We start from the raw sequence: 19,276 nt of genomic DNA on the forward strand, positions 1-19,276 counted from the left end.
TAAAATGGCTAAGTTAGATTCTACGGTCCATTCTTTAATCAATTTGCCTCTTTTGTCCTTCACACCGCCCCCCCCCCCCCAATAGATCGTTATGGGCATTGAAATCTCCACAGATGACGATCTGATTTACTCGTTTGTGATCATTTATTTGTTTGTAAGTAATTAAGTTAGCTGTGCCTGATGTTCCCCCTGAGTCATAAATATTGAATATTTGTATTTGACCCTTGCCTGTATGAATTATGAGGGACTGAATTTCGAATGCTTCGTTGCTACCTGGGGTTGGTGTTATGGTCATTGTTGTTACATTCGGGATGGTATCTGCTATATATATGGCTAAACCCCCACCTCCTTGTCCTGTGGTTCGATTTTTGAAGTGACCTGGGCCGTATCCTGGGAGTTTGGGTATTTGTTTGGTTCTACTTGTCATTTTTGTTTCTTGAATGCATATAATATCTGGTTTGTGTTCTAAGCTTTGTAATTTGGCTTTGAGTTCATTGATATTACTTATTTGTCCTCTAGCATTCCATTGCCATATTATAATGTTCCGGTTTGTTGTATAATCCATTATTGGGGTGGTCATTTATTGATTGTTTTGTGTTGAGGGTTATGATGTTAACTTCAAATTTGATTCGATTTTGCTTATTATGCTTATTATCTGTGTTATTTTATCCACGATGGAGTGGTGGTTGTTGATAAGTTCGGCTTTGATCTCTATGAGTAACTTTTCTATTGTCGGGTTTGACAGTGATTTGTTTTTGGTGTTAGTGTTATCTGATTCTTCGTGGTGGAGTTGTGAGTCTTTGTGGGATTTGATTAAGAATGTATCTTGTTTATTTAATCTTGATTGATCTGGTTTGACCTTGTTTGACCTTGGTTGGTTGGGTGTTTGGGCTGTGGTTGCTTCAGTTGCTAGTTTGTTTGGGGTCATGATGTGGTGATTTTTATTACTGGGGGTTAGTTTTTTCGCCGCTTGATACGGGATTTGCTTGTTGTTCATGATATCTATGGTTTGATATTCCTTGATAGTGTTGGGGCATTCGTGGGATTTAGGTAGGTGGGGGCCCCTGCAGTTGGTACATTTGGGTGTGGTTCTACGACATACACCTTTGTGGTTTGCCCCGCATTTGTAGCATAGTTGGGTATATCTACATCTGTTAGGGAAATGTCCCCAGTGTTGGCAGTTGCTGCAGAACCTGGGTTTATTTATGTAGGTCTCAAGACGGTGGCGTGCCCCAGAGTGATCTAGTGTTATCATGGTTGAGGGTGGAGAATTTGATTCTAGTATCGCTGTATTGGTTTCCTGTCCTAAATGATTTTTGAGTTTATACGCCCTATTTATGGGGGTACCACTGTCTTTGAGTTTGGCAGTGAGGGTTTCATTGTTTATCCCTTTATTTTGTAATGTGAGTTTTAGAACTGCTTTAAATGTGGGGTTGTTCGTGCGGGAGTGTGTGGCTAAGTCATTTGTTCGTGTGTTATTGTTTACACTGGTCAACAGTGAAATCATTACTGACTTGAAAAGGCCCTAATCTGTAGTATTTTGGTGTGCCGAACACGAATATAACCGTGAAAAATTTGTATTGGCTCTCGTTTTGAAGATATTCATATACCTCATTTTCTATGTTTCACTGTGTAAATTTTTCCAGTAGGACTGCAGCAACATCCGGAATAATGATGTAACATTGCATAATACCATCATGCTCACATCATCCACAGTTGATTGCATCATTTTCTGATGCAATGCAATACTAATGCCATGCGGCTGCTGAAGTAAGTTGACGTCAGCAGTGTACTATACATGTGTAGGCCTATTATACTAATGCCAGGCGGCTGCTGAAGCTGACGTAAGCAGTGTACTATATAAAGCCCAATCAGATAGGTTCAGCATTTAAAATATTTTAGACGTTGTGCGAGACAGTTCAAGCTACTGTTACATAAAACTTATTATTTTATCCATTTACGTACAATAAAGAACAGTAATGCCTCGAAAGTGTGTTAATACCGCGGACAATTTTTGCTATATTTGTGGGGAAGTGACATTTGCCAACCAGAAGAAAAGTATCATTCTCAAGTGAAGAAGGCATATCATCTTTACTTCGGATGCAAGGTTGGTGACCAAGACAAGCCTTGGGCTCCGCATATATGCTGTGCTACATGTACAACACAGCTTTCACAGTGGTTGAATTGCAAAAGGTCATCAATGCCGTTTGCAGTCCCAATGGTGTGGAGAGAGCCAAGCAACCACCTAAATGACTGTTACTTCTGCTTGGTTCCTCCTCTTTCCGGCGGAATAACGAAGCGAAAGAAGTCGAGAATAGTCTACCCAAACATTCCGTCTGCATTGAGACCAGTTCCACATGGTGAGGGACTTCCTATTCCAGAACCTCCAGCAGAATATTCTCTTGATTCATCTGACGAAGACAAAGGTGAGTCGACCTGTTCTTCTCCTGGTCCATCAGCATGCAGTGATCCAGATTTTCACTGTGGTGCATCATCAACCCCACACAGAATAACACAGGAAGAACTAAATGACCTGATTCGTGATTTGGACTTATCAAAGAACAAGGCAGAATTGCTAGGATCAAGACTCCAACAATGGAATCTTCTAGAAGAAGATGTCACAATTACTGCATATCGAAAGCGCCACCAGCAATTGGAGCCTTTCTTCAGAAAGGAAAGTAATCTGATATTCTGTTCCGATATTGAGGGCCTCATGAATGCTTTAAAAATCACTCATGACCCACAAGAATGGAGACTATTTGTGGACTCTTCGAAACTGAGTCTCAAGGCTGTGCTTTTGCACAATGGAAACATTCTTCCATCTATTCCAGTAGCGTATGCTGTCCACATGAAAGAGACATACGATAACTTAAGGCAGCTACTGAATTCCATTGAGTATAACAAGTACAGCTGGCACCTCTGTGGTGATTTGAAGGTAGTTGCCCTTTTAATGGGACTGCAGCAAGGATATACAAAATACATGTGTTTCTTATGCGAGTGGGATAGCCGAGCAAGGGAAATGCACTACATGAGGAAGGAATGGACTCACAGGCAGAATGTAGCCATTGGAGAGAAGAATATCCAACACCCAGCTCTGGTTGAGGCTCAGAAAATCTTGCTACCACCCCTTCACATCAAACTAGGTTTGATGAAGAACTTCGTGAAAGCCATTGACCGGACTTTGCCAGCATTCCGATACCTGCATGAAAAATTCCCTCGACTCAGCGAAGCAAAGATTAAAGAGGGAGTTTTTGTGGGTCCTCAGATTCGAGAGCTTTTCAAAGATGACCGGTTCAACAACTTGCTGGAAGGTGACGCGAAACAAGCATGGAATACTTTTCGCCTAGTTTCTACAAACTTCCTCGGAAATGTTAGGGCAGAAAACTATAAGGAACTAGTAGAAGACATGTTGATGAAGTATAAGAAACTTGGCTGCAATATGTCTCTAAAGATTCACTTCCTTCATTCCCATTTGGATTTCTTTCCTAGCAACTGTGGTATTGTTAGTGATGAACACGGCGAACGTTTTCATCAAGATATCGCAACAATGGATCAAAGATACCAGGGAAAATGGTCCACTACAATGCTGGCTGACTACTGCTGGACACTCCTCAGAGATGCTCCCGAACAGCTGTACAAGAGACAGGCGAAGAAATCTAAGATGTAGTCAATGACTTGATTTTTTATAGGTAGGCTATTACAGTTGACCTTTTACTATTGGAATGCATTTCGTTATGTAAACATTAATTTCTTGCAGATTACAAAAAAACTAGAGCCAATTTTGCAATTTGACTGTCATATTCGTGTTCAGCACATAAAAATTGATAAGAATTGACTAATTTTATTTCAGTAACATGACTTTTGTAAAAATTTGTTGTCCAGTGAATTATTGCCATGAGGGTCTGGTTGCTATTGTGTGTTTTGGTTATTATGTTCTTTGTCCCTATTTGTTTGTGTCTTTCGACGTTAACCCTAATGTTGTTAATAATTTCAATTTCTAGGAATTTGGCCATTTGACTGCGAGTGCTGCAGTGTACTATTATGTATCTTGTGTTTGGCCTAAAAATTTTGAATTGTCCTTGATGAACCCTAAGGAGGGCCTGTGTGAGACTGTTAACAGTTACATTTATCAGTTTATTGGAGTTGCTACTGATATAAAGTGTGTGTTCTATGGGGTGGTATGAAAATTTGGCCTGTTTCTTTGGTTCTTTGGGGGTGTGTGAGTTTGAATTATTTTGGGGGGCAGGTTTGTTCTTGGTAAACATGGGTCCCTTCCCTTTACCCTTGCCATCCCACACGTTAGGTTTTGATTTAGTGGTTGGATTAGCTTGTGTTTTGTTTCGGCTGCTGAGTAATTGTTCTTCAGTTAAGGGTTTTGATGGTCCAGGGGTCTGACTGTTATGATATTTCGGTTTGTTGTTACTGATATGAATGGGTGGAGTTATCGTTACCATGGGCGCCATTTTGGGTGTACTTTTTCATTTGTTACATGAGTTGGGCCCTATTTTCGGTGGGTTTCCTATTATCATGGCTATATGTTTTTTTTCCGGGGATTGTGCAATGACCATGTATTTGGGGATGGGTGGCTGGTCTTGTTTTTGGAGTGGCGATATTGGTGTTTCTATAGGTATTGTATCGTCCAGTTCATTGTTTGCTGATGGATCTAGTAAGTTTTTGAAACTTACAGTTGAGTTGATACTTAAGTCGGCTGCTGATATTTGAATTAGTTCATTTCTCTCAGGTGTGGTTAGATGCGGTATTGTTAAATCATTCCTTTCAGGAGTGGATGAGAAGTTGAGTTTCTTCTCGCAAAGTTCAAGGTGCTTGGAGTATGTACTGAGATCCAATTTCCCGTGATTATTTGCGGGTTTGGTGTCATAGGGGTGGGGGGTTTATGTGATTTCATTTCCTTTTCAAGCCTATTGTTTCTCAGAATTTGTTTTCTAGTGTTAAAGTTAAGTTTGTTTGTGATTGATTGAGACATTCCTACTTTGGTTTTGAATAAGTTTTAGGTTAGTTATTGTTGTTAATAGTGGTTGTGGTTAGGAAGAAACAATGAGAGATGAGATTCTGTTATGTTCTGAGAATCAGAAAATCTCACAGCGGTTAGCTTGTGCTTGTAACTTGTAAGATTCTGACCAGGCGTGGTACCAGTGTGTTTCCTGGTGCCTGTTTTCGGGAACAGTGCTAACAGCTAGAGTTGTTATTATGAGAAAAAGGTAGTGGTTAGTTGTGTAATTTGTCGTATTTATTCTCTATGATTGAAAATCACACAATGATATTTGGTGCTTTTATCATGTGTGGGTTCAATCCAGTCGGTTCTAGTATGGTTCTTAGAGACTGTTTAAGAGAATATGCGGCAAATTGAGTAGATACGGAATTTAGTACAAGTAAGGTAAAATATATTATAGTGAGATGTAAACAGCACAGAGTTTTAATTGCCCGCAGGCTTAGTAATTTTTCTACCTTGTACTAAAGTACTTAGCTATTATACGAGGTGGTATGATCCAAAATGGCTGCGTGGCGGGCTGCTTGGCTGGATTTCCTTTGTCTGATATATTGCTATATTACTATCTTACTGCGTGTTCCTATCGTTCCTTTGTGATAGTTCCTTTGTTCTGTGCACTTTCTTTGTTCACGGCTTGGCGGGTTGCTAATCGTTTCCTCTTCTTAGCATTATTTCTTTGCACAAGTTGTCCTGTTCCTTTTTTCTATACTAATTGGTGTTGGTGGTGGCCGCACTCAGTAGAACTTTTAAAATTATACACCAAGCAGGTTTTAAACAGTAAACAAATCAAGCAAATTCATAGATAGTTTTCAAACTTGACGTTATGGGAATGACGTCACTAAAATAAACAACGTTAGTTTGTCATTCTATGTAATTCTGAATATATTTAAAGAATATTGAAACAATAGTCACAGAAACCTTACATAATTCATTCTCAGCAAAATGGTGTAATATTCGATAACAAAACTGTATCCATTTGCGAAGTAATTTCAATAAAATTTGCAACAATATCAGAGCTCAAATATACGTTTGTTCGCTGTGAAGAACAAAGTTACCTGGAATATGCCAGGCGTATAGTGAATGAGCTGGCTGCAGAGGCCATAGTAGAAGAGGGAAGAATGAAAGAGGAGGAGAGAAGAAACAAAGAAGAGGAGGAGAGAAGAAACAAAGAAGAGGAAGAAAAAGAGAGAGGAAATTTCAGAATCCCAGAGACAGAAAATTGGGATTCTGAAGCCACTTATCCCGCCTCTGCTCTCCCCCCAAAAAGAGTGAAAAGAGACTGGGGAAGAAGATGTGTGTGTGGTGCCAGGCCTGGAAGGTGCCATCATTAACCAGGTGCCATGGAGTTCAAAAACAAACAGCCCTTTTCAGGGCTACCCAAACCTTTAGAAAAGAAATAACAATCGATTTGCCAGTGTGTGTATGTAGAGTAGTGTGAATATAAACACTGACTCTTTTTTCCGTGTGTGTGTGTTTGTGTGTGTGTGTGTGTGTGTGTAAGCGATCACGTACGTTTGTGTGGATAGTAGATTATTGGGTTATGTAAAAGCTTAAGTTGGTTTGTGTGGATAGTAAATTTGGGGTTTGATTTTAATGCTTTGCGTGTGTGGATAGTAGATTTTGGGTTTGTTTATTGTTGATTAAGGTATGTGGATAGTAGATCATATGAAATGAGAAAAGTAGGGGATGTTTTCCTTCACGTCCGCACGTTTTAAGTGATGATCTAGGTAATATAACTTTTGGGCTTTAGGGAGGATGTTTTCCATCACGTCCGCGCTTTTCGTATAAAAACCCACAGTATTCGTCGTTCAAACCATTCTACAGAGAATAAAAAAGAAGATGGCTTCAAAGCAACTTGATAAAATGAAAACATTGCAAGACGTCCTGGACAATTTGGGTATGATGGAGCAAATGTTAGTGAGGCTAAACGAGGATCACTATTCTTATAGTCCCCATCGAGTGAAGATGGAGATCAACAATTTAAGAAAAGTAAAGGACATGATCAGTGCTCTGATGAAAGAAATAAAGGAGGAGAAGGAGGATGAAGAGGAAAGGATAAGGATGAGAGAATGGAACGAAAAAATTGAAAAAGAAGAAGAAAATGAGAAGAAGAAGAAAGAAGAGGAGGAGAAGCAGAAAGAAGAGAAAAGGAGGAAGAAAAGAACGAAAAGAAGAGAAAAAGTGTAGGACAGAAAATAAGAAGCTGGTGGAGAAATAGAAGAAATTAGAAGAAGAAACCCAATGGCCCTTTCCAGGGCCACCCACATTTCTCGAAAAGAGATAGACTTTCAATTGCCTACCCTTTTTAATTTTTTTTTATTTTTAAAAAAAATAGAGAATCCTCCCTGTTTCAATTTTCGTATGTTCCCTTTTCATAGATCCATCAGGTCGGAACCCTATTAAAATAGGGTCCCGACCCTGTTCCATTTTCCTTTGTCACTCAACAGACCCAATATTTTTTTTTCCATGTTCAATTCCCCTTGAGGCTAGAGTGACCCAAGACTTTTTCCCCATGTTCAATTCCCCTTGAGGCTAGAGTGACCCAAGACTTTTTTCCCATGTTAAATTCCCCTTGAGGCTAAATTGTCCCACGATTTTTCCCCATGTTAAATTTCCATTGAGGCTAAACGTTCCCAAAGGGTTCTGTAATGCTAATTCCCACTGAGGCTAATGTATCCCCATTCACTACTCACAATGATGTCACGGGGTATAGTACAACCATCAAAGGTCATCGCAATAACCAGTATCTATCTCTCAAACGGAAAATGGCGATTTCAAGTGAAATATAGGAGTTATCGAGCACACGCAAAAGCTAACATCAGACAATGAGAAACATGATGCATTCTTAATATAAAATTAAAGCTTTCAATGCATGCCGTTGACTTGAAATACATGATGGAACTATCCACCAGTCCATGCACCAAGGTCAGTCAACGCATCCTCTCTGGAACATAAAATAAACGAACACTTTCCTCATCGATGTAGTGAATAAACATAAGACCAGCACTGAGTCTGTCATTACATATAGTGGAAAAATGCTCATGAACTACGTGTAAACGGAGGATTTGCATTTTCGGGAAAAGAGCACAAAAATGCCAAAGAAAATCAAAGGTATCAGAAGTCAAAGAGAGTCCAAAGCAGGTAGAAAACATGTAATTAAAAGAGGCATGCAGCATATATTAAAAGAGTCAATATAAAAAAACAGCAACAAAGAAATAAATTGATAGGAACAACATTCCATCGACCTACCTTAGGAAAATACGTGGAATCAATGCTTTATTCATCCACGGACTACTGGATGATATACAAAAAACAAAATTTCATTTAAAGCGGTGTGCATTCCCATCTAAAACAAAATGATAAATAATTTGAATCACGCTGATACATGTAATTGATGTTGATCATACCCATGCAGTTTAAATAATTAGCTTCACATTGTACGAAAGGTAAAAGTGAGGCAGATAAAACCCAACAAATAAAATTTGCATTTTTAATTAGTTATTATTACATTTACAGCCAGACTGAGCGATGATGTAATATTCTACACTAAAGTTTCTGATTGGTTTCATGAATACGCTCTGAAATGGGGACATTTTATTTCTTGAAATGACATGTGTGATGTAAGGGGAAGAACTCAATGGAATAACTAAATTATTGTACTATTTTACTACATCCTGTACCATATCATGCACATAATATGAATTAGTTCATGAAACTGTAAATTAACGTGTCCCTCATTAAAGTCTCCAAAATTAAGTAATGAGATTTTATTATTCAATATTTCATACATATCACTCTTCAGTTTGGCAGTTTATAGTGATGTCTAGCACTGCTGCATCATGTCGCAGATATGTAGCATCATGTCACATTATCCTGACACTAGGCCGACCAGCCTAATTGTAACCTTTTAATGCTGAGCGCCAAGCGAGACAGCTTCTAGTACCATTTTATAAGTCTTTGGTTTGACGCAGATGGGGTTCGAACCGACTTCCTACCGTATCCGAGGCGGACGCTGTAACCGCTGTAGCCACCCGAGAGGTAAACCAGATAGTTAATGTGTATACATGATCGATCATTATATGCATGTGAAATACTTAATATTTGGCAATAAATGATCCTCACTGATTGCTCATAACTTATTGTGTAGCAAGTACTGCAATTTTTGAGCTGAAGGCATTGATATATAGCCAACAGGGCAGACAACATCCTGTCTGCCATAGTTCACGTTATCAACGGTCACTCTCTAAGACAAACAGGTGTAATTTGCTGAAGTCTTCATACTTGTATTTTTAAGAGCCATTCAATTTTAAACCAGAAACTAGTACAGTGCTAACCTTATCATTCTGACAAGAACAACCCAGGTATTCGATTGTACTTAAGAGAGGTAACTCTCCTAGAACTAACTGGAGTAAGAGTTTAGTCACTGACGACATATAACTTTTTACTGAGGTGTATCACAGTATTATAAATATCATAAAAATACAAAACATTATGATGATATAAATTAAGATAATCTCACATATCGCCAAATGACTTTACTTCTTTTTAAGCCTGACAGAAACTACAACCTAATGCACCAGTCAGGCCATTATTTCTGAATGCAACTTTCTCTATACATTAAGCTCCGCGCCAATTAGCTTGTTCCTTTGTTTTTGTATCGCCAACCTGAAATTTTTAATAAACTGCGACATTTATGGGGACTGCATAAGCAACAATTTTACCGTAGTCGCGTCTGTCAGAACAACTTTATCAAGTACTAGGCTCACGTAATGTACTAATTAGGATGTACCTCTCCTAATTGAAAAAGAAGATTTCATCTAACATAAAGGCTTATATTTCTTTAGCATACGCAGAACCTAATATCAAAGATAGGTTCACATAAACCCAAGTTAACCAAACAAAACAAAAAGTTAAAGCTTTCAAACATATTGTCTATGACATTAGCATCAAAGTTCCCTCCTTCTTTTAGTAAATGATATTCATGGTATCGGGCCAATCTCTCGACAACTATTGTGGATAGCAGCGCCTCAACTATTTTTTTTTTTATTAGTTTGGGTGAACTTCGGGGAATAGAATGTAGAAGACGCCTAAGAAAGGCAAACGTATAGGAAGTCAAAGAAAGTTCAAAATATGAGGAAAACGAGGATTGAAAAGGGACATGCAGTTTGCAATAAAGGAGACTCAGAAGACAATATCAACTAAGAGAGAAGAACTTGAGAAAAATACACCGCCTTACCTAGGACAAATATGTGGAGGAAGTGCCCAATTGATCGAGGGACAGTACCAAGCCAATTGACTACTACTGTCTTTACAACCAACGCAATTTCATTTGAAGCAGTATGCTTTCCCACCTAAAACGAAAAATTAAACACTTTAAATTATATAAATCCATGCAATTTACTTTGATCCTGCACGTGAAATTTAAATAAATAGATGCGGATGGAGATAGGTAAAAAGAAAAAAGGAAAAAAATCAAACATAAAAATCAGTCTCAATTTTTAAACCTTTTAGTCATTGCTGGGATAAATTTTTAACTCATTTTTACTTATATTTGCATCCAGACCGAGGGATGATTCAGATATTTCATACTAAAGTGTTTCTTATTAGTTTCATAAACAATGTGACTCTTTCTTGAAATATCATGCATTATGTAAGTGAGAGAACTCATTGAAATAACAAAAGTGTAGTACCGTACTATTCTTTTCTGCGTCATATTATTTACGTAATAGAAGTTAGTTCATGGAAATGTAAAATAACTTGTACAGAATCCTTTTAACAAAAATAAAGTATTGATGAAATGATTCCGGCTTGAGTGTTTGAATTTGTTCTCAGATATAAGGAAGCTGCCACACAGGAGATTATAATGTACATGCTTACCAGAATGATGGCATGTCACTCGTAGCCTTCAATACATATGTCACTATAACCACATGTTTTTTTTTTCTTCTTTTAGATTCCAGCTTTTCGTTGTAACGATTTGAACACTAGTTTGGAGTCAGAGTCAGAGACACAGGGACCAATATTTGACCAATTTTGTTCCTGCTCAGATTTGTTTGTTATTCTCTGTGGAAATAACAAAAGAAACGAATAGTGACAAATAAATGTAATTAACTGAAGGTCCAAACTAAATAAAATTAATTGAATGTTCAGTAGGGTTATCAATGGGCTGATGGAAGTGTCAATGGGAACTGTTGACTTAAAGAATCTGTTTTCGCCTGATGGTATTCCTGCTACTTGTCCAAAAATGAATGTATAAGGACTTATCGTCATAAATTGCATCAAGGAGGTCCAGTTCAAAATGTGTACAAAAAGGTACAATTGCTGCATGACAGTGGAAAGATGAGTTGCGTTTACATAACTTATTTTGTAGCATGTAGGACAATATTTGAGCTGACTCCACTGAAACTGAACCATCAGACCAGACAACACTCTGATATTATTCACTTTATCAAAGGTTACGCTAAAAAAACAACATGCAATGTTTACTGAAGATTTCATATAATTCATTGCCAAAAGCCTTTATATATTTGACCAAAACTTGTCATTGCAAGTTTTGATTGCTCCATCGAATTTAGAAACATTTCTATGATACCATGAAAGTTTTTTCCATCCTATAGGTATCACGGTGCAATTTGTTCTTTTTATTTACCTCCATGCAAACGTTTGGTGAAATAAATACCCTTTTTCCTACTTCAACATCTGCGTCAAACATTGTCATAAAGAGCAATGTTACATTGTCAAATTGACAAGGACAGAACCGTGTATTTTTTGCTGCTGTTGAAAGAGATAACTCCCCCTGAACTTGACAGGGGTAAGAGATGTACACTCACACCAGATACATTTTCAATGGTGTTTAACACATTGTTAATAAATCCCAGAAAATGCAAAGTATAATGCAGTTATAAACTAACGTATTCCTACATATTGCGAAGAGACTAGACATATTTTAAGTCTGACAGCTACTGCAACTCTGTTGTTTCTTTTGGAATACAATAAATTGTTTAAGCCATGAGTTGCATTTCATTCATATCAACACAGATGTACATGCTAATTAGTATATAATGTGACATAATGCGAGTTATTCCAAAACATATGTTAGTTATTCCATATCATCTGTGTAAAATTCATTAATTGTTCATTTGAATGACGCTTAAGTCATAACTAAAACAAGTGTGTTCCAAAGGAAACAATTTTTTGTTCTAACAATGGCAATTATGAAACCAGCAGTTAAAACAGCTCTTATACTTACTGGTTTACTTGGGCGTGAAGTTCTTTACATGCTGATATGAATAAAATGAAACACCTAGTTTAAACCTACTGATTTAATTCCAAAATAACAGTAATTTATAGTAAAACGCTCAAATGTGTAACAAGCAGAAAGCAATTTTCCATGCACATTAATACAAGAACTGGCCTAGTTACTCATAAATTTGTTTTGACAAGCGAAAATAAGTAAACCTCTTACTTATACAGCCCCGCGCTATATTGCACGCTATTGAAATGATTAAGGTTGGCTATAGGTATAACAATACAATTGCACAAGCCAAGGGGAGCGTAGCTCAATGTGTGGAGAATATTGCATCAGAAATGAACATGAAAACAAGCTGTGATTGGTACATTGTTTACGAGGTTTAGAATCACTCAAGCTTTATCATTCTTAAAACTTTGATGGGAGAAATTACTAAATCATGTGTGCTTACACTTTCATCCAGACTGAATTTCCTCATTAGTTTCATAAACAAGTACTGAAAATGTGATAGCATTTCTTAAAAGGTCAAGTTTTGATGGAAAAGAGAAAACTGAAAGCTTATTTTGGACCTAATATTACATATGTAATCTGCAAAACATGATAAATCATGTATACATATTTAGAAAACACTACATAATCCAGAATAGAGACAGCCATAGCGTTCAAAGAATACTTATTTCTATCCAGCTGAGTCTTTAAGACTTTCCTCAAAGAGGTACAAACCTTGCTTAGCGGGAACGAAAGTGTTAAAATATTGTTCATTCCTTCTTTACAAACCTAACGCATTCATTAAACTTTGCAGGAATCCAGAACAACAGCGTGGGGTCTTATTGATATGCTTATGGAAGACTAAATTTAACACCCCAGCAATCTGGTGAACATGAACTTTATAATCTCATGTGTGTCAACCTCCCTTTCTATTAGAACACAACGTAAGCATTCTCAAGTTCTCCACTACTTATAAATCCAGAATATTACCTTGCCTCTTGATCAATACCTAATCTGGCGAATATAAATGCTTACAAGTCAATTTACATTGCTATGAACTAACATATTACGTGCATAATATGGTAAAGTAAATAGTAAAAGCAGTACTACAATTTAGTAGTTTCCTTGCGTTCTCTCCCTCATATCATACATGACACTTAAAATAATCACAAGTTACAATTTCAGTGTTTGTTTATGAAACTAAAGGGAATATTTAGTGTGAAATATTACGTCAGCTTTCAGACTGAATGCAAATATCAGCACAAATGATTTAGGAATTTCTTAAATCAAGGTTTCAAAAGGAAGGAAAAATGATAGATTTTATTTTTGTTTACTGATGTTTCTCTTTCGTATCTAATTGAAGCTAATTATTTGTAGTTCATATGTAGGAGCAACACACATTACATGAATTTATATGATTTAAATATATTTCTCTTTTGCTTTAGATGAGAATGCGCGTTGTTGAAATGTGTTGCATTTATAGGCTGCAGCAGTATAGGTGGCTTGTAATCGTAATTGCAATCATAAGTAACCAACAACATGTAATCGCAATCATAACTGTAATAGAGCACCTGTAATCGACCTCATGCCTGCTGCTTCTGCATATTTACCTAAGGTCAGACGATGGAACTTTTTCTTGTCATTCTCTCTTTGTTGTTGTTTTCTCTTTTGGCTCTTTCATTACAAGCTGCATGTCTCTTTCAGATGCAAGTTTTCTTCCTGTTTTGGACTCCCTTTGACTTTCTTGGTTTACCTTGGTTTCTTTCTTCATTGTGTTCAACCCATTGCATCCAAAACCTAAAGTACGTGCATGGAAGATGTGATCCACTATATTTGTCGACAAACTGGCTGATTGTATTAATTGTATTCACTACACGATGGATGGAAGTTTTTATTTATGCTACAGAGAGGATGAGTAGTTTTACCTTTGTCTACGGAGTAGGTTTAAGTGACCTCATTTATTTACAGTCAGTGCAAAGTGTAGAACATTTTAACTTAATATTAAAACTAGATCATATCCACCTGTCTCTGAATTAGGAGAGGTACAACCTAATTAACACATACTGTGACATGATGTGATTTATCGCATATCACCCTGGTGAAGCTCAGTACGTGTTGGTATTAATGATCAAAATCTCGTAGTTAATACAGCTGATTGTATTCCAAAAGGAGAATGATTTTTATAAAACGTACAAGTATGTAAGCAGCTGTTATAACAGCTCAATGACATTTATATACACATTATTATACGACTTAGCTGAGTATCTCATAAAATTGTTTTTGACAAGTTATTAAAAATAAACTTGTTACTTCTGTAGTTTTATAATTTTGTAGGAATGTGTTACACATCATTGAAAATGTACCTGTTCTGGACAGAGATGTCCTGCCCCTGTCAGGTTCCGGGAATTATCTCTTTTAAATGCAGACGAATACCTGGTTCTTTCCATTTCAAATTGACAATCAAACATTGCTTCATACACAGTGTTTAACAAGCATGCTAATGTAGGATAGAGAGTACATTTCACTAAACATTGGCACTGAGGTCTACGGAAAAACTACTGGTCCGTAATACTTACAAGGAAGACAATTCTCGCATGGTATCCATAGAGACGCGTGGATGTGGGCCCCATTAAATTGTACTAGCATGATACAGTAAACCAAATGGACATTGTGCGTTTATGCCACGGTTTTATCAGTGAAATGTATACAATCTTCTGAAAATAGCACATGGTGGCTTGCGGGGGATCTTTGATAGAGTTAACTATGACAGACAGATAGATGTCTGGCCAGATGGCTTTATATTAGTAGCGTCAATGTAAAGATTGCAATACATCCTACAAAACAATATATGTACACAAACTGTGGATTGTGTGTGAGCGAATATTAAACATTTCGACTGCATATCATGATATATCATCGCTAGACATTAACTATTTAGTTCTTCAAAAGCATGTCACAAACCAGAATAAATAACACTGTAGGGCTCGAAGATGGTCCTTCGTTTGTTGTAGATTACTTTGCGTCATAGAAGATATGATTCCTTGTGTAATTGTAGGCAATCTATTACATATACCATGTTCCTTCCAACATTTATTTTCCTTATCATGCATAAATTGCCCCTTTTTGCACACATTTTGGACTGGAAAGCCTGGATGCAAATTATAACGATAAGTCCTTTTGCGTTCCCCTTCCGACAAGTAGCAGGAATACCATCGGGCAAAAAAACAACTACGTGAAGTCGCCATTTCCTGTTGACAGGTGGATAAATCCATTTATTACCCTCTTTAGACTCTCAGTTAATTGTATTTATTTATGTGCAGATGTTTCTTTTACAACTTTATAAAAGAAGGCCAAGTAGTTCCGAGCGGTAACAAAATTGGTCACATATTGTTCATTCTGTCTCTACACGCCCACACTATTCTTCAAACAGTGGTTTCCATCATATGAATCCAGAATATCAGCATGATGTATTATTGATACACTTATGGAAGACTTCATTGAACATACCAGCATTATACTGAATAAGAATTCTATCATCTCACGTGTGTCAACCTCCTTAATCTGAAGAAGTTACTACTCTTACGTAATGTATCAGTCACAGCTAGTTTTGTTGTTTGTTTATGAATACAATATTCCCTACATATTAAGACCTGCATCCCAATCCTGGGCTTGTGCCATTGGTACTGTTAGGCTTCATCGGGTGAAAAGGGTAATGAAGGTCATTGTAACCGCGACAAAAAATTGCTGTTAGCAAGAAAATGATAGTTAAATCACTGGCTGCAGAATTAAAAAGACATGATAGACACTGAAGTTATAGAAAAGACGAAAACTTGTTTTCATAAAAGACCAGAAAATAACATATATTTTGATAAACGAGATGTTTGGGGATCCAGTGTTGTGTAAAGTTATCTTAAATTAAAACGGAGGGCTAACATGTTTTCTATCGATTGCTTAAAGACATAGACCTCACAGTGCAAAAATGATAGTGCATAGAACTCTAACTTGAAGCCGGTTAAGAAATTCCTGACAATTCTTATTTTGGGTGACATCATATCTTTTCTATTTATAGATGGGACTATTCCAGATGTAATCGGGCATTGATTGTTCTCTATCTTACTAGAACTGCTTCATTCGATCCTGTAAGTGAATTGGTCTTTCCCGCTAAAATCACCACAATGTTTAAACAAAATTTAAGTCATTATGGTGAAATAATCCACACGTGTATGTGGAATAATTTAAAGAGAAACCGTTCAAGAAGATTCAAAAAATATTAGGGAAACAATAACTACTGTAGCACTTCAAAAGAAGGCAGTAAATATTATGATTAAATGAGGAATAAGGACCGCTTTTCATCTCAGTTGAAAATAAAAACGCAAAGATGATGCAAAAGGTTATGTTTTATACGGACTACTTAAACTGTTAGTCATCGTTACACAAGGATCGTACGTGCTATTTTTCTTAGAGCATATATGACTGCCAAATAATATAGTCTCAATTACGGGAACTAAATACATAATGGATAAATTATGGTCTCTGAAATCATTTTGGATATGTTAAAAGGACCTTATAGTCTCTCTTTCACGACAGGAACAATACTTACTGCAGAAGACATGTTTCGAATATAAACAGTTCTTTAAGCCACGACACTTTATTCTTATCCTAGCATGCATGGACTATAGGAGTTTTCCTTACCTCTACAGGTAACGCGTTCCATATTCGAACCGTTGAGAACACATATGAATTATATTGTAATGTTGTTTTACACCCCAGAAACATAATGAAATCAGCTGATTGAGTAGATTTCATGTTCCATTACTAAAGATCGAATCACATTTTGAATATATAGTTGAGCTAAACCATGATAAATTTGTGAGTGAATGAACCAAGTTTTGCTTGTAATGATGCAATTTGTGGTGTTCGCAATTATTTGTATGGTACAGTTATGCAAGGGATGCAATTCTAATTATTAAATCAAGGATAAAGACTTACGTTCGTCACAGCCGAACGGGAAGCAACCTCAGAATACCTAGAATTATCTGCAAGGAAGTTTGTTTCATTCATACACCTGCCAAAAAGGACATATTGGACCGCCGATAAACTCCGTTTAACTCCATGGTCTAAGACAACATTATGAAATCATTCCTAGTTGTTCTCTACGGTCCGAATAAGAAACCGGTTACCTGTAGAAGTAAGCAATACTCCTTATTCCATGCATGCTAGGATAAGTAGAATGTGCAGTAGTGTTAAACACTGTTTATATTCGAAAATTCAGTATTACTCCCTTCAATGGACATTGCAACTTGTACAAACATAGCTACAACCATGGTAGATATCACTACTCATCCAATAAAAAATATGAAATATTTGTGCCAAAATGCTGCATGAAATATCTTTGCGCCCTTATTGACAATAAGCTATTAATTTCTAATTTTTATGTCGGTGGGTGGGGGTCAGGCTTGGTTTGTTTTTTTATATGATTCGGAGAAATGAAGTATGTATGTGTCTACAGAATGACTTCTATAGTAATGTAGCTCTTTATAAACTGATCGTTTCATTAAGTTTTTCAGAAAATATGGTGAGAAAGAAAAATGATTATAGTTACGGCAAGGTTAACACCAATAAAACATGCCATTAAAAATTTTTGAATTTAAAACTAACAATTCATTTTATATGATAAAACAAAAAGGAAAAAAAAAAAACCTCTGGTAATTTAGCAATTTTGGTTTGATGATGACAATACTAGACTGGCGCCGTAACAAAAGCGCGCAAGAGAAAAGCGCGACGACTTATGTGCGCCAACAACTGCTCGCAAAGATCAACAACCCGACAAATACGCGCAAGACAAAAGCGCCCATGTATAAAAAGATAAAGTTGAGGAAGACAATAAAAAGGTTAACTGAGAAGACAATACAAAAATGTCAACTGAAAAGACAATACGCACAAGTAAATTGTACGGTTTTCTTTACAATTTAATTGTGTGGATCAACTAACATTTTCTCATAGTACATTAATTAGAAGATTACTTGTGAGGAATAGGTCATAACATTAACATCTAACATTTCTACTTATGATTTATACATAAATCAGGCAAGTTTTGTACAATATTCTCCTTTTTTCAATATTTTAATAAGACAATAATAAGTTTGTTAACATTTCACAAGTGTGTATAGGGCGCTCTCAGCGTATAGAGTAATAAACATTCTAAGTAAATAAACCAACATTAGTTTAGCAGATGTATGTTTCATTTATTTAATGCATTATATTGTAAGAACATTGTTCACACGTTCTTAGGCGCGCTTATGTCTGCGTGCTTATGTCCTGCGCGCATTTGTCGCTGCGCGCTTTTGATTGCGCGCTTATATCTGCGCGCAGTCGTCTTGCGCGCTTTTCTCGGGTCACTACTAGACTAATAGATTAAAATCAAATGTTCTTGTTATTGTTTTGTTGTACTTTTTTCGGGGTGGGGGTGGGGGGTCACCAGACAGATAGATAGAATTTAGATCAAAAATTTATTTAGATTAAATTTTTGACGGGTATTCTTTTTACATCCCTAATGTTATCTATAGGGTTTATCTTCCGAGTGGGTTTCTATCACCTAACTCGAAATCCCTTCCCTAGATTCCAAATAGACTTTGGCTAAAGATAGCCTATATCCTGTGTGTGCTATATGAGTATATGCCATATTGTATGTGTGCTATATATATAGTTTTTGTGTAGGGATATCCAGTTATTGTCAAATCGTCTCCAGTTGTCTTGCGATCCAGATGATAATTGGATCAAAACTTTATTTTTATATTAATTCATTTTAATTTTGAATTTCGGCGAAGTAACGGTGTAATACTGGTTTGACTGGAGAAAAAATTCTCTATTGTTTCATGTGAGTGTTAATCTGTGTCGTTCTTCGCATAAATTGATTTATTGATTGAGGTCTTCTGTGCTCGAGCTGGGGTCCACACATTCTTTCTTTATTCATTCTGCCTCGCTTGGCGTTCAGCATTAAGAGGTTAGTGTTAGGACTGGTCGGCCTGGTG

This window comes from Sinohyriopsis cumingii, chromosome 17 (genome assembly GCF_028554795.1).
Source record: "Sinohyriopsis cumingii isolate HCF-2022 chromosome 17, ASM2855479v2, whole genome shotgun sequence".
NCBI lineage: Eukaryota > Metazoa > Mollusca > Bivalvia > Unionida > Unionidae > Sinohyriopsis > Sinohyriopsis cumingii.